This window comes from Acanthopagrus latus, chromosome 4 (assembly GCF_904848185.1).
Source record: "Acanthopagrus latus isolate v.2019 chromosome 4, fAcaLat1.1, whole genome shotgun sequence".
Classification (NCBI taxonomy): domain Eukaryota; kingdom Metazoa; phylum Chordata; class Actinopteri; order Spariformes; family Sparidae; genus Acanthopagrus; species Acanthopagrus latus.
The window spans coordinates 9,098,120-9,114,030 of record NC_051042.1 but is presented as its reverse complement, the minus strand read 5'-3'; the positions used below and the strand labels follow the sequence as shown (position 1 = coordinate 9,114,030).

General features: G+C 40.8%; 1 protein-coding gene across 3 annotated transcripts in view; it reads right to left on the bottom strand.

The window, feature by feature from the left end:
- Positions 1–14,182, bottom strand: part of ubap1lb (ubiquitin associated protein 1-like b) — a 38,630-nt gene extending 24,448 nt beyond the window's left edge. For 2 of the 3 annotated variants that reach the window (XM_037094521.1, XM_037094519.1), the window contains exon 1: positions 14,107–14,166. The gene's annotated coding sequence lies outside the window, so the exon portion shown is untranslated. Of the gene's footprint in view, positions 1–14,097 lie in introns of all 3 variants that reach the window. The other variant, XM_037094520.1, reaches the window with a different exon arrangement.
- Positions 14,183–15,911: the final 1,729 nt, after the last annotated feature.

Sequence of the window (15,911 nt, the reverse complement as noted above, 5' to 3'; positions counted from 1 at the left end):
TGGGTTCTTGTATTGCCTGTGTTGCTGTATAGCTTGGGCGGTCCACCTCTTATGGTTTTATGGCATTTGTGTCTCTGCTTTATTGTTTTGTGAAGCACTTTGTAAACCTGTGTTTTTAAAGGTGCTATAAAGTTGCTATGAAGTTGTTATTATTAATATTTACAGTTGTATTATGCTCTGTTCATTACTGTCCTGTCTAAATAAACAGGACGTTTGCATTTACGTTTAGGCTATGCAGTGTCGTTTTTAATCATATTTTACACTGGGGTGCCTTGAGATTTTATGCACTTTTGAAAGGTGCCCTGGCTGAAAAAAGTTTGAGAAAGGCTGCTCCAGAGAATGCGTCTCCACTGCTCTAGAGTCCAGTGGTGGCGTGCTTTACACAACTGCATCCGATGCTTCACACTGCACTTGCTGATGTATGACTTGGATGCAGCTGCTCGGCCATAGAAACCCATTCCATGAAGCTCTCTCTGCACACTGCTCTTGAGCTAATCTGAAGGCCACAAGAAGTTTGGAGGTCTGTAGCAATTGACTCTGCAGAAAGTTGGCGACCTCTGCACACAATGCGCCTCAGCATCTGCTGACCCTGCTCTGTCATTTTACGTGGCCAACCACTTCATGGCTGAGTTGCTGTCATTCCCAATCGCTTCTACTTGACTCTACTGACTTGGAAATATTTAGGAGCGAGGAAATTTCACGACTGGACTTGTTGCACAGGTGGCATGCTATCACAGTAACACACTGGAATTCACTGAGCTGCTGAGAGCGACTCATTCTTTCACAAATGTTTTTAGACACAGTGTGCATGCCTAGGTGCTTGCTATTATGCACCTGTGGCTATGGAAATGATTGGAACACCTGATTTCAATTATTTGGATGGATGAGTCAATACTTTTGGTAATATAGTGTATTTACATTTCAGTCTGACTCACACTTCCCAAAGATACCATATTGTCATATATTATTAGTATATTATTATATATTCCTTTTAGATAACATGAGATTAGCCCCTTTATAACTTGCGTGAGGATCATCAGGTCTCACTATCAAAGTATGAAAGATGTCTGTACATTCACAGGTAGTATGCAAATAGGAGCTGTGAATAACTACACGTCTACACTACTCCTAATTCACAGTATAGTGTTCTTATGCACAGGTTAATCTGACTGCCAGCTTTGTCGTTAATTCAACAGTAAATTGAATCCAGAAAAGTAACTATATGGTTTGTTTGTTTTACACAGGAGTCAAAGTTTCAGTGTTGGAAAAATGCCATTGAATTAATATTGTATAAAGTTTTAAATGCTGAAACACTAACATTTAATCAAGATTGTCTTAACTTTCCTGACAAAATATGTTTAATGAACAAAGAAGTGGGCACTCATTAGAGATTTCAGCCAGGGCCATCTGGTGAAAAACTGAAGGAGTTATTAATCACCTGTAGCCCGTTTCAGCTGTTTAAGAGTAGTGAGTGGTCAGGGGTCAATGGCCATATCAAATAGCATAGTCAATAAAAATACCTGATCAGGGTTGCAGGGGCCCAGGGTATGACCCTGTGTCACAAGTGGTTGCTGACATATAGAGACAAACATCCATTAACATTCTAGAGACAATTTAGAGTGCCAATTATCCAAACCTACATGTCCAGAGAACCCAGAACGTAGGATCTCGTTGATGTAAGGAAACAGTGCTAACTACTGTACCATGGTGCTACCTCACGTCAGTAAAATAGTTCTTTCAAAAACTGTGAGTCACTGCAACTCTGAGAGGTCCTTATGCATTTACTGTAAAAATATTCGTCTGAGTCCAGTAATATGAGGGATTTGCAGTTGGCACATGCAAACAGCTGGATACACACACAACTTATCCCATCCTGACTCGGACCTGGGGGAGATAATGAAGTGAGGGGCTGGGGAACCAATATAGAACATCAGAGGAGGTGGGTCCATTGAGGCAGAGGAGGTTGCTTCTCCACTGTAATAAAACTCTTAGATAGAAAGATGAGGTGAAATAACCATTTTTCAAATCTTATTTATCAAATGTCTTTTATGAAATCTTTTCTCACTTTTTTTGAGAAAATCCATTACTGACATTCTGAGGACAGGCAACAGGAGAATTGGCCAATTGGTTTTTCTCAAAACACCTTGATGATAGGAAAAGACTGGGTGAACCATGCCCTTTAAACTGCCAAAAGATGCACTGAGTTAGGTCATGAAACAGCACCTTTATCATCAATGAGGGGGATCGGTTAAAGTAAACAAATGACAGTATTAACAACTTGTAGGATGTCCTAAAATAAACAGGTGGTCACTCTGTCTATTGTTTCTAATTCTGGCCTCTTGTAATTTGAGACTCATCCCCCAGTAACATTTCTGCTGCTCTTGCACCAACAAGAAAACAAGCAACTTTACATATCTATCTAATGTCATGAGTCTGCACTTAATGACAGGTGAGGAGATGCACAAGATGACTTTGACTGCTTCTAGAGCTGCAACAATTGACGACTGACCAAACTCCACATTATAGAACTGGATCAGTGTACTATGTACCTCAACAAAAGGATAAACAACAAAACAGGACAGCACAGACCAGAGCTTTTGGAACCATCTACATTTTTTTTACAATGAAAATGCAAAAATAACCCTATGGCAACTAAATACAGCCAGAACTTGCACACATTAAAGAACAGTTTCTGTGAGCAGCCATCCTCTCAGTGAGTGGCCTGCAGAGTCTCTGCTTGCTTGAAAAGCACTGTTGCAAACTCCTCATCAAGGGAAGTCGCTATTGTCAGTCTGAAAGGTTGCTAGAAGTCACTTAATGATGTCATCACCTAATTTGCATAACTGGCCATGTGTATTTCATTGTTTAATTGTTTCCAAAAGTCTCCAAGAACACAAGAATTTGTCGCTAGTCTCTTTTTTAGAAAAGAGTCGCTAAGTTGGCAACACTGTTGAAAAGTTGACGTTTGACGGTTTGAGGCGGGGCAGTTGGTGGCTGATATCTTTTCCCCTTTGATTGGTCACTTCGAATGCTGGCCATGACCTTTTTGATACGCTGTTTGGTTTGAGTGAGAGTGTTGCCAAGCAAGTCTCACATTAAAGGTCCCATATTCTGAAAAACACGTTTTCTTTGGTCTCTGCATAAATATGCTGGTCCTCCCTGGGCCTGCCAACTCCCAGAATGAGGAAAGCAAATGATTCCTCCATGGTCTCTGCAGCCCACCCTCTGGTGACACGGCGCTCCAACAGGCTGTTCAGATTCTGCTCCTGTCGTTACGTAATAAAAGGAGTCATTTACATAGGCCGACCTCCTCTGCACGGTGATGGGAGATATCTGAGAGGGGGGGCGTTCATCCCCGAGGTGAAATTCGGTGTGTCCAGCAGTGAGACAGCAGTGTATTGCAATGTCGTCACTCAAAGTTGGACATGCATTGTTCTGTTGTTGGTTGTAAAAATTAACATAAGTGCCTATGTTCTGTCCCAGCTACAGAACAACAGAAGAGACAGTGGTTGCGTTTCATTTTTTAATGACAACGTGCCCGCTCTTGTTCATGTTAGCTTGTATGTGTGTGCTAACCACTTCACATCGGACTGCTTCAGTAACGAGGGTCAGTACAAAGCTGGCTTTGCCTCGACACTGACCCTCGTAAAAGGATCAGTCCCAACCATACTGGACCCGGCAACTGCACCCCAGCCACCGAAAAGTGTCCGGAAGCTGGAAACTGGTTAACTAGTTAGCTCCGCTTCGATTCTTGGTCAAACTGCTATGGTTGAAGGAAGCATCTCTGCGAGCCATAGCGTTACATCCACCGTAAACATTAGCGCATGCTACTGCTAATGCAAGGGGAATCCTCTCCTTGAGAGTGATGTAGCAGGCAGGGCTCTCCAAGTAGGCATTGACAGACAGAGCTCCTTAGTATTTAAAGGTGCAGGGACAGAAACAGACTGCTCTGAATAGAGCTCTGTAGAGCGACTTTTAGACAGCTGAAATTCAGGACCACGCATGGGTTTGGGGTAATGCATATCGAATACAGAGTTTTTGGACCTCTGACAGCTCTGTCAAATTGATGAAAAACAGTATAATATGGGACCTTTAATGTTAACATCTTTCAGCGATCTTATTTTAATATTGTTTCAAGGTATTGACTAATACTTACTAAAGGCTTGATGTTAGAAAAGCTAACATCACCTTGCAAAGTTTGCCACAGCCCTCACATTATTGATGACTGGTGCATTAACACTCATGTGATATCCCAACTATAATATAGTTTGCCTATTTACCTAGCCTACCTCATATTTTTTCAATTAAGGTACTAATACAGTGTTACTGTAATCCAGCCGGGGGGGGGGCAGTTTTACCATTTCAGCTGGTCAGCTGAATCGGTCAATCAACATGAGGAGACAGACATACAGTCATTTTAATAATTTATATTTACATCATATTTATACATTTATTCAAGAGAATAATAACCAATTCGTTGTATGAACACAACTGGAAAAACTTCTGTTTTGCGATCTGAATCTAAATTACTTTGAACTCTTGCTATGAGGTAAATGCACTAATGTGTGAGTGCACGCATGTGAGCGCACACACACACACCTCTGATGCTGACTGCATGAAAGTTGCAATTGCTGCATGTTTTTGTTTGTTTGATACAACACCTTGATGCTTTTTTCTTTTATACTCTACAGAGATTTTTGCCGGAAACAAAATGCACGTCACAGAAAAATTGTCTCACTGGATCGGCCATACCATTCAAACTCTGAGAGTTTCGCCAAGTCAGGACAAGTTCAACCAAAGTTTATGCAAATACACACTTAACTGATGATGAGTCCGAGCCCCTTAGTAACTGTGTCCCCCTAAATGTTTGATACTCAATCTAAGGGGCAGCTCAAGGAAAGGATCAGGCAGCTGGAGGCTGAGCTCAGGAAAAATACCCCGGCTTAAAATGCCCTCTTCCCCAAAATTGACAGAGCGGGACAAAAGCTCTTACAGCCGTGCCCACAAGGAAACACACAAAATATGGCAAAGTTTTGCTCTAACTGTGCTGGTGACTCACATATATGCCAACAATGCACAAACCAAACAAACCCTAGTGCAAAAGAAACTTTGTGAGAGACATCAAACTAGACAAAACCAATGTCCACAAAGCATACAATAGATAGACCCCCAGCCAAACCTATCTTTAAATAGATAGGGTCAAGCTAGTTCCCCTGTTTTGAGCCAGTGCATGCATGAACCTCCAAATGTAACAGACTTTTCAGATTCCAGATGGACTTTTTGGAGAGCCCTGGGATAGTGAAGCATGGTTATATAGAGTTCAATGCAATTGCATAATCAACACAGTCATATTATTCCTGTTACCGTTCCCACACACAGTTATTTTCTATAAAAAATGCACTTAACATTGAAGGTGCAGCTGGACAAAAGGTGCCATATGTGGGATATATTGAAGTGGATGTTCAATTCCCTAAAGATAAATGTGGCACAGACCAATGCCTTCCCATCCCAGCTTTAGTAAGCCCAGACCAGTCATCACGCAATAATGCTCTTCTTGCTGGTACAAATGTCCTACACCCAGTGATTTAAGATTGCATAAAGCAAGATGGAACAAAGTTCCTGGCCAATCCAAACTAGCTGGCTGATGGTTTATTGAGAGTGTAGCAAACTGACTGATTCCAAAACAAAAGTCGCCAAAGTTCTACATGTGAGGCTCAGCAGTAAATACCAGTACATTAAAAATATTGCAAGCTTTATAATTGTAAAGAGCATCTCCCACATTAAATCAGGTGAAGGTGAGTTTCAAGTTCTTGGGCAGCTCGGAGGAAATACCTATGCCACGTGGCTTGATTGTCTATGACCAGATAGTAGATAAGAAAAGATTAAATTAGTTGTCAAAAACATTTATCAACATGACATCACTTTGTATCCAAAAATAGTCATTGCTGAATGTTTCACCATTGACTGGGCAGTCTCTGTTTTGCCTATAAACATTCAGTTAGAGGCAGCGCCTAACCCTGCAGAAACATTCCTTGATAGAGTCCATAATGAAAAGATAAATCCAATATCTGAAACCCTTGATCTTGATTTCAATCAGACCCATAGCACTACAATTTAGAAAGCACATACAGGCCAGAATCAATAAAGAAGTGCCTGGTGAATTTTCTAGACACGATCTAGATGTTCACAGTGTTGCAGAGGTCACTCATCATATAGAGCTAAAACCCCATGTTCCCTTCAAGGAGAGAACAAGGTGTGTCTCACCTGCAGTCTTTACTGACTTGAAAAAACATCTCCATGATCTCTTGGCTTGAATCCCATCGCCCCTATGTCTCCGCAATTGTTCTTGTCCGCAATAAGAATGGAGAGCTGCAAATAGTGGTGGATATACCGCAGATTGAACAACTTGACTAAAAAAGATGCCTACCCACTGACTTGTGTAGAGGAAACATTCACCCAGCTGTCATGCTCATAAATGTTTACTGTTCTAGATCTCAAGAGTGGATACTATCAGCTGGAGCTTGAACCAACTGATTAAGCAAAAATGGCAATCACAACACCCTTTGGGACACAGTAATCTGAGAATGCCTTAACACCTAATCTACTCTCCAGCGACCTTCCAGCAAACCATGGAGAAGGTGGTGAAAGGTATTAACCTCCAAGAGGTCGATGCTTTCCCCAACGATCTCATAAAATTCTCAACCTCTTTGGAGAAACGTGAGAAGACAGTGATGAAAGTCCTCAAACTCATCTCTGATTTCTGACTCAAATTGTCACCTTCCAAATGTAGATTCTTCCAGACCTCAATGAAATAGCTAGGGCACGTGATAGCTGCTCAGGGAATCCAACCTGATCCAGATAAAGTTGCTGCTGTAAAAGAATGGCCCTGGCCTCAAACAGCCAAGGAACTCTTTCTAGGCTTCACTGGATATTATTCAATTTGTGGGCACCTGCCTGCTAAGCAACATTTGACCTCATCATAAATATATTTACAGTGGAACCTGTGCTAGCCATATCCAACTGGCTGCTACCGTATTTGCTCCACACTGATGCCAGTATGACCAGTATAGGTGCAGCACAATATCGGGCCCAAGAGGGTCAAACCCGAGTGGAAGCTTGTGCCAGTCGTAAATGTGTAAAAAAAAAAAACCAAACAGTTTTTTCAAAATAAAACAACTTTCAAAGTGTGGTTGTCAATATTATGGAAATAAAATAACTTATTTATTCTTTCTCTGTGGCCCAGTACCAAACACCCCACAGACGGTACCGGTCCATGGCGCAGTGGTAGGGGACCACTGTTTTAGACCCCCTTTGACTGATCCAGACACCCTGGATAAGACCACATTTCACCACAGGGCTGAAATATAGGAACAAACAACCATGCATGTGCACATTTACAGGTATGGACAATTTAGAGTGAACAATTCACCTAACTTTTGCATGTCTTTGGATTGTGGAGGGAAGTCGGACTACCCGGAGGGAACCAATGCAGACATGAGGAGAGCATGTAAACACCACATAGAAAGGCCCTGGCCTAGCCAAGTCCTGAGCCCAGGTCCAACTACTGCCCTAGTAAAATTAAATGTTTTAAGTATATAATATAATTATTGGGATTTATATTAGTGTTGGTATTGATAGCACCCATAACAACTACCGGATCACAGTGCAATATCTATCAATTGGTGATAATCTTACTACCTAATATAATTCCAATGACTACTTATTGCTCTTTTTTTCTCAGCATGTTTCAGGCAGATTTGGTCATCTGGCTGGAAGCCCTGTTAAAAAAGAAACCATTCCCTGCTGCCATTATGGGGCAATCTGACTGTAATGGAATACTGCCATGTAAATGTGTTTAGGGTGAGATCTGTAGCGGTAGACTACACTACCCATAAAGCCATAAAGCTATCCTACAGATGTCTGAGCCTACATGTGTGGAGAATGTGAGGTGTTTTATGGGCATGGCAAACTACCTGTCAAAGTTTGTACCTCACCATGCCACAGCAAATTGCTTTTGAAAAACAGGCCAATTGCTGTGTAGTTCACTGTTAAGTTCTCAGAGTGGTGAGGAGGACTGAGAGCCAGTCAATTGTATGCTGAGTCTACGACACTGTTGTCAAATTTTAGTCAATGAGAAACAGGAAAGCACAGCAACTATTTCCATGAAAAAAAAAATTGTTCATAGTTCATCGTTTTCGTTCATTCCCTGGTTCCTCTCCTGGCATTCTCGTTCAGTCACTCACTCGTTCTTGGCTAGCCAGCTTTAGCTGTTAGCTGCTAACTGTTGTGTAGTCACATAATCATGAAGTACACATAATCATGAAATTGCAGCTATGTATTTGCCATGAACTACAGTGTTATGCTGACCGTTAGCACAACCTTTAGAGAACAAGTAGCTGAGAACTGTGCGTTACACCACTGAATGACGTTGTATCAGAAGTGCAACTGAACAAATGAACTACATGAAGGAGTCATCCTGCCAAACTGACTGACGGGAACTGAATTTCGACATCGAACAACGAAATCCACCTCTACTGGCAACCCGTCACATATATTTCAAGAGGACTGACAGACACAGAAAAGCGCTACGCACAAATCGAAAAAGAGGCACTGGCAGTAACGTGGGCCTGTGAAAAGATTAATATCTTACCTGCAAGGTAACGCTGCAGACTGACCATAAGGTCTCTCTGTTGAGCAATAGAGGTTTAGATGACCTCCCTCCCTGAGTTTTAAGAGTTTGACTGAGACTCCTCAGGTATGATTACGACATTGTTCACATGTCAGGCAAAAATCTCATCAGTGCCGATACATTGTCCAGAGCTCCACTGAATGACACTCCATCTGCTGATGACCTACAGCTTGAAAAAGAGGTCCAGGTGTTTGTAGATGCTGTTGTGTCCTCACTCCCTGCTACGGACACAAGACTGGCTGAAATTAGGGAAGCTCAACAAACTGATGAGAAACTGAAGCACAACAAACTGATAGGATGGTGGCGAGCTACTGTCAAACAGCATGGCCACAGAGACACAGATTGAGTTCAGGGATTGCACCCTACTGGCAAGTCAGAGCAGAGCTGTATCTCGCTGGAGACCTTCTGATGAAAGGGGAGAGGACAGTCATCCCTCAGACACTCAGAGGGGAAATAATGCACAAACTCCATGAAGGTCACCACGCGATCTCCAAATGCCATGCCAGAGCTCATGCATATGTATGGTGACCAGGTATCTCTGCACAAATTTGATAGACAATATGATGTGAAATGTGTCAGAGACACAGAACACAGTACAGAGACCCCCTCATACAGTCCCAAGTCCCCGACAGGCCCTGGCAAAAGGTTGGAATAGACCTGTTTGAGTGGACAAACAAGACCTACCTGCTCATCATGGACTTCTTCTCCTGATACATAGAGGTGACTGAGCTCAGGGTCACATCTTCTGAGGCTATTGTTCATGCTGTGAAGGAGGCTCTTGCACCTCATGGATATCCTGAGACCTTTGTATCCGACAATGGGCCACAGATCTCTTCAGAGACATTCACAACATTTGCAAAAGAGAGCTGCTTCGCACATGTCACGAGCTGCCCTTGCTACCCACAAGCTAATAGTGAGGCTGAACGTGCAGTGCAGACAGTCAAGTGTCTGTGGAAAAAAGACACTGACCAAACCAGAGCACTTTTAGCATACAGAGCCACACCATTACAATGTGGATGCGCAGTTACTAATGGGAAGAAACCTGCGCACATCCCTACCTCAGTCTTCAAGTCAGCTCACACCAAAATGGCCTGACTTAGAGGCTTTTCACAGGAAGGATTAGGAAGGAAGGCGGAAGCAAGCAACACACTACAATCTTCGCCACTGGTCCAGAACACTTCAAGAGCTCACCTCAGGACAGAATGTGTGGATCACCACAGTGAAAGCTCCTTGGACTGTTCTAGAGACTGCAAACATGTTAAGGTCAAACTTGGTAGAAACTGACAATGGCATTCTAAGGAGAAACTGAATCCACCTGAGAGCCACTGGGAACTCCTTTGGACCCACAACCAAGTCAGGCAGAGTTTCCAAGGCTCCTGAGAGACTTTCAGGAAATGAATGAATGCAAAAGAATGTTGTCATTTCAGTTTACTCTTCTTAACCCTCTGAGGTCGAATTATGCGCCAGCGCATCAAAGTCACGTGACCAATTTCAGATGACATAACAGCGAGACTCTGTGAGTCTTGGTTCTGACTTTATGTGTTGGAGCAGCCTTCAAACTATATATCAGATTTTAAATCGTGTTGATAGGCCAAGTTAAACCAGATTGCGAAAATGTCTGCAAGCAGGAAGTGTTTGCAAGCAAAAAGCACATTCCTATTGCTGGAAAAAGGCACCACACCAGCCAATCACAAAATTATATGGCAAACCACATGATTTGGTTGCTGAGGAACAGGGGGAAGTTTGTGGGAGGGACGATGGCGGAAGAGTGACAGCAACAGTGATGGAGACAGACACAGTGATAGAGACAGCGAGTTTTGAGAGTGGAGAGATTTGTGACATTTAGCATGTTTGGAGTGTATAGTTAGTGTGTTATGTAGTGGAGTCGTTTTTTTCTGTTTAATGAGTCGAAACAATGAGGAGACGGCGGAATGTGGAGCAGGCAGTGCAGCTGGAAAGAGTTGAGTGAGGCCTTAGCCTGAGGCATTTCCTGCATTTAAATGTAAACAATTACAAATAACTTTGTAAATTTCACAAACCTATGCACAAATTTAGCAAACAACAATTTATATTTGCATTGTAAGTAATAAAAATGGTTTGTTAAACATATTTGTGGTTTTCACAGTTAAAAAAAACTTTTTCCTACTCGGATTTTATATTTTTTGTGATTTTAGGTCCATTGTGTTAATACAGTATGTCAAAATGAAAAAATAACTGTACAGTCACACATGTGAGGTTATGCTGACAATAATGAACAATGGCAAGGCAAGGTATATCATTTTTAAGGTGAAATATAATGATAAAAATCAAAAAATAGTCAAAAACAGCCAATTATACCCCAGTTAACTGGCAAAGAAAAGAGTTCCAGAGAAATGGTTGTGATAAAAAGGACAGCAAAAGAATGTTTAGAATTTAATGAGTTGATGTCAGAAAAGAGTTGACAGTGGGTTTGAAATGACTTTAATGTTCTGATAAAAGAATACAGCCTTGTTCTGAACAAGAACAAGTGTGGGGTGGGTTCAACCAGGCACAAGTGAGTTACAGGAACATTCTGTTTCTTGGTGAATCATCGATGTAAGTCACCATGGCCACACATAACTTTTCATCGGAAAGAAGTTAATAGTGAACAGACACAATTTGAGGTTGATCAGGTTAAACTATAGGAAGAATAAAGTAAAAGTGATTGAAGTACAACACATGCAAATCACCAAAAATAAGCATTAGATTGAAAATGACTGACTCTCTGTTAGGTGTTGGACATGGCACCAAGAAACCCTTTTTTGTAGGTCTATATGTGATACAAGTGTGCCAAATCTATATATAAGTATGTAAATTTTCATCACCATTGAATTTTGTGAAGTTTCATACGTTTTTGAGCATGATAAAGTCTGCAAATAGTTGATTATTTTGGAGGCAAAATAAACGTTTCCTGTTCAGGCCCTAATAATTCCTTTAGTTAAGATAGGGCATTTGCACTGCCCTTGTTGATCTCACGATAGTTGACGTTGCAAGCAACACTGAACTACTTTGCATATATTTTTGTAGGGGGTACTATCGAAACGTTTTTGCAAGACATAATCCTGAGAAGAGAAGAAAAATCAGGGTGCCAGGTGCCAGGGTAAAAAAAAATTTGCAATTTTGAGTTTGCAAAATAAAAATCAGCACTCTGGCTATGAATAAACTTGATATTTGTTGCTTGTTATATGTTAAATAAGGAGGATATTTACAAATATTTTTGTTTTTTGTATCTATTTTAATTCAAATAATGCATTCACAGATATTTTTGATTGTGGAATTAGTTTGTGATACATTTTACATTTGCAAAATATTTTTGTGTATAAATCTTTTCTTTTTGTGTGGTGGAAGATGTTACAGATTTACACATGAGTTGTCCATCTGTTCACACATATAACATGGACAAATCTGTTTCCATTTGGAAAGTTAGAAATCAGATTTACCTTCCCAGGGAAGTTACACAACGATACATGTGTGTTACACAATAGTGAATCTTGTGCAGGTAAAGGATCAGAGATTACACAAATACAGTTTGCTAAACAAGATAGCACCATACTCATTTCATGTTAGAAGCACACAAACACTTGCCTTTGGGGCATACTGTGTAAAGATGGGATGAGGTAAATCTGCTCTATGACACCAACAAGCCAGATGGTCCAGGACTGACAACAGCAGAGAGGACACATGGTCCTTAAGCTCTTAGTCTCAGATGTGCAAAAAAACAAATGCTTTATGACGTGTTAATGCTACTATACATCATTTTAAAATGTGCCAAACATGTTATTGTTATTATAATTTGTATAGCCTCCAGCATTAGGCAACAGTATTTTACTAGTAATATTTTCAAAATTTTCGAATAATGGGTGGTATTTGGTAGATAAAAGGCCATGCAATATATGGCAAAGACTAATCTTCCAATAACCGTTGTGTAACAGGTAAATTGTACAATTAATTGTACCATTGGAACTCTACATTTGTATGTTGTATTAAAAACAAATAACAACCTACCTATGCTGTGTTGGAGGTACAGACAGACTGCCAGGTGTATCCTCTCTTGTATGTGTGTGAAGAACAGACTGAGACTGCTGTTCAAATTAGAGGATAGCCACTTGGGAGCACTAATCTACTGACCCACAGCAACCCACACCAGCTGATTTGCTGTCCTTGCACACACACACACACACACACACACACACACACACACACACACACACACACACACACACACTGACACACACGTCTGTAAGCTATCTTTGTGAGGACACTTATCCACCTAATGTGTTTTATATTCATGGCCGATACAGATATTTGGGACTTTTTGGAAGAAATGATTAACCACTATTCTCTGTTTGTATATGACTCAGAAACATTTGGAAGACTGCATGTATTAAAGAGATCTGATTCATCACACTGAGTCTAAAGTTCTTCTGAGAATTAGCAATTCCCTACCTCAGCAAGGAGAATTTACTCTACACGTCCAACAATGCATACACTTTTTCTTCGTGTTTGGTCTTAATGCCGCATAATGCACCTCTGTTCCAAGAGACAATCAGAGACAGCTTCAGGAGACATTTTGGTAATGTTGCTACAGTATGATTGGCTGGCTAAATAGTGGACCAGTTAATGAATTTGATGAATTTCAGTGGCGCTGACATTAGCACATGTAATCATTTGCTAATGTTACATGCAGCACAGATGATACAGGTATGTAACGTTACATATGGAATGTATTATCTCATTATTGTTATCTCTATAATCTAACGTTATCACTATTGTAACAACAGTACATTGTTCAGGCATTATCAGCGGTGTAACTGGAACACTGTACATGCTTCTAATAATGTAAATTGATCATAGGATTTGTGGTGTTTTGGGACCTTCAATGTAGAGCAGATGTATGCAACCTTTGGCACACAGGGCTTAACCAGTGGCTCACTAGCAATAAATCAGCAAAAAAGTTTTCTGAGAAAACTTTAAGTTACCTCTCTCACAGCTACTGCAAGATGTGCAGCCTGTTTGGCAGTTTAATTATACAGAGGCTATATGTCATATATTTGTGTGTTATGTTTTCTTTTCTTTTGTGAAGAACGTTGTAACTTTGTGAAGAAAACTGCTATACAAATCAAGTTAACTATTATTAGTAGTATTCATAATATATAATTACAATGTCCTGTTTAAGGGAGAAAAATGTTTTGTTGAACAGCCACATCGATGACATTAAATTACAGGTCGGCTGGGTTTATATTTTGATGTGGTGTGTCATCATTAAGCTTAAGCTTAAGCTTAAATTGATATGGCACACTAATTAACTGACAACATTTTAAAATGACACTTCTTATCAGAATGGGTGCCTACCCTTGATGTAGAGACTTGTTAAGTTTTATCTGAAATACCTGCATTACCTTCGTAACGCTTCTCCGCGATCTCATCGGATCTTTTTCCCTGTAGCTGTTGGGTGTTTGCGTCTGTCAGCGGCACAAAGCCTTCAGTGTTGATTGGTTACAAGTCACAGCGTAATAGCCAATCAAATAGTGTTGTGGGCGGCCCATTACGTGAGAACGCATCGGTCCGCTGCTGTGTCTCAATTCAGGGTCTGCACCCTTCGGAGTGCGCGTTTGAAAACCAATTACGTCACTACGCCGCGCGAAGGCAGTCCCACTTCAAAGGCTCCTCCAAATGCGCCCCACAAATGCGCCCTTCCTTTACCTGTTTTTGGAGGCTGCACCGCTACTATCCTTCGTGGCCTCACATATCCCAAGATTCTTTGCGCCCGAAGAGAAGGAAGAAATAAAGAAGTAATGGCGACCTCAAGTGGCGCAGATCTTGCGTTTAAATGCAAGTATTGGTTTTATACTCGTTTTTTACTCATTTGAACATCCAACGCCAGATATGTTAAACTTTAAACTTATTTCAGTTAAAATACGTTGGTAATGCTCAGCTTGGTGCCTTGGGAAGTAAAGCCTTAAAAGCCTTCACTTTCAAGCGTTAGACGGTCAGACATATATCTTATTGTGACTGAGGAGATGTTAGAGACTATTTTTACTTAATGTAAAGTAACTGCCTCCATTCCTGAGGACACGCCAGGGCCAAGTGACCAGGAGGAGGAAGATGACGATGATGAAGAGGAGGAGAACCAGCCAGGGCCGAGGAGAAAGAGGAGGAGGGGGGATGAAGGAGAACATGAGGCTGCAGAGAGGAAGGAGAGCTCTTCTCTGCCCCAGAGGACTATCGTTACATTATTTATGTTAGTTAATTTATGAGTTCTTTTTAAATATTTGTTCAAATTTGTTCAATTTATATGATTCATGAGATAAAATATTGTTGTATTGTTACACGGTGTCTGTTCCAGTCAGTATTTACAAGGTAAGAACAATTTATAACAGCAAACGGCATCAAGTGCTACTTTTCAAGGACAACGAGGGATTAAATGTTTTCTTTTACTATCAAGCTCTCAACATTTACAACTATTTACAAAATTACAGATTATTATGAACTATTAACAAAAACAGCTACAAATGACAGGCTGAGCAGGAGTCCCTGGCAGTGCTGCTGGGCTGGATGGGATGCCACAATAAAGACCCTGGTGTCAGTGGGACATCATCTGGGTCGGTACTCAGGATGTTTGGGGGTCCAGTCTCCACTGTCCACCACATCGTCTATCAACTGGGTTTGCAGTTCTGACTCGATCAATGGCTACCATGTCATTAAGATTTGTTTTCTTTTTTAAGAAAGAGGCAAGAATTATAATTTCATTATATGATTTATATAATAATAATAATACATCATTACAAAAACAAAAACATCTACCAAATACTTTAATGATGCATTTAAAATTAAAATAAAACCATATGTGGCCATCAACAGTTTATATCCCCCGCATTAAGGTATCGGTATGTTAATTACCCCTAACTCTAGCTAATAATGATAATAATGATGTGGGTTCAATAACAGGTTTACCTCTCCACTGTCCTCTCAACCCGAGATAAACTAGCCGCTTCTCTTCTTCCTCCACAAGGAGGAGGATTAACAAGTAAATCAGGAATTCCTGTAGCTCAGACATACTAGAAAGTCAAACTTTACTCTTCTTGTCACTTTAACGGACCTAGGCTGCATAAATATTGACGTATAGGTAGGGGAGGGAGCATCTGGTGACGCAACCAGGAAATCCTCCGAAGGCTTTATTATTATTATCATTATTTTCTCAAGA